The 1,416-nt window shown below is 52.0% G+C and overlaps 1 pseudogene; it reads right to left on the reverse strand.

The window, feature by feature from the left end:
* Positions 1–752: 752 nt before the first annotated feature.
* LOC103779871 lies at positions 753–977 on the reverse strand (annotated as a pseudogene).
* Between the last annotated feature and the right edge of the window lie 439 nt (positions 978–1,416).

The raw sequence follows: 1,416 nt of genomic DNA on the forward strand, positions 1-1,416 counted from the left end.
GGGGAAGGAGAAACACCAGGAACCCCCCCAGCAGAAACTGGAGAGGGGCAAAGTCTGTTCCAGAGAGGCAACAGGGAAAAAAAAAACCAAAAAAACACACTTCTTTTCATTGGTACTGTGGAGTTTTGGGGAGTTTTGGTGTCGTTTTGGTGCTCAGAAGGAAGCGTGTGTGGTTGGAATGACTCGAGGGGACCCTGAGCAATGTCTCAGCCAGGAGAACCTCACACATGGGGGGGACTTCATCAGCACTGGGGTGCTGGGGAGGCAGAGGGAGCTGGGGGTGCTGAGCCTGGAGCAAAGGAGGCTCAGGGGAGACCTTCTGGCTCTGCACAGCTCCTGACAGGAGCCTGGAGCCAGGGGGGGGTCGGGCTCTGCTCCCCAGGGACAAGGGACAGGAAAAGAGGGAAGAGCCTCAAGTTGCCCCAGGGGAGGTTGAGGTTGGATTTTGGGAACAATTTCTTGCCCTGGAGGGCTGTGGAGGCCTGTGCCAGGCTGCCCAGGGCAGTGGTGGAGTCCCCACCCCTGGAGGGGTTTCCAAGCCGTGGAGATGTGGGGTGAGGGACACGGGGCAGTGGGGACCTGGCAGGGATGGGGGGTGGTTGGACTCCATGGTCCTGAAGCTCTCTTCCAACCAGAAGAAACCTTCTTCTGGCCTATAGCTGAACAGCAGTGAGATATCTCTGCCCAGCACAACCCCCTGTGGATCCATCCTCTCTCCATTCCCCCTTATTGACACCCCCCCAGCTCTGCCCTTACCCCAGCCTCTCCTTGCTCTCCTCGGGGGTGAGCTGGTCGAAGGTCTTGGCCTCATCAGCTCCCAGGAAGGCGTCGTGGTCGTAGTCGAAGCTCTGGGCGTCGTCGTGGACCTTGTCACTGAGCTGGGGCTCGTGGTGGACCCGGTCCTTCTTCTCCGTGGGCTTGCTGGAGATGCAGAGCATGGAGAGGGAGAGGCACAGGAGGAGCTGAGGGACCGTCATCGTGCTGGGGAGGCACCTACGGGAGGCAGAAGAGAGGTTATTGGGTGAAAGGGGCAAGGAAATGCAGCTCAGGGGGGTCAAAGAGTCTGTTCATAGGGATAGACTGGGCAAAAGAGCAATTTAATAGAGGTTATTGAAGAAAAGGATGAGTTAAATCCAGGTAATCTGTGCCAAAATAGCAATTAAGATGGATTATTTAGCTTAAATAATGAATTAATAGAGGTGATTGAGCAAAAGGATGAATTAAATCTAGGTAATCTGGGTCAAAATAGCAATTAAGATGGATTATTTAGCTTAAATAATGAATTAATAGAGGTGATTGAGCAAAAGGATGAATTAAATCTAGGTAATCTGGGTCAAAATAGCAATTAAGATGGATTATTTAGCTTAAATAATGAATTAATAGAGGTTATTGGCCAAAAGGATGAATTAAATCTAG

Source organism: Merops nubicus, unplaced genomic scaffold, assembly GCF_000691845.1.
Source record: "Merops nubicus isolate BGI_N331 unplaced genomic scaffold, ASM69184v1 Scaffold49469, whole genome shotgun sequence".
Taxonomy (NCBI): Eukaryota; Metazoa; Chordata; class Aves; order Coraciiformes; family Meropidae; genus Merops; species Merops nubicus.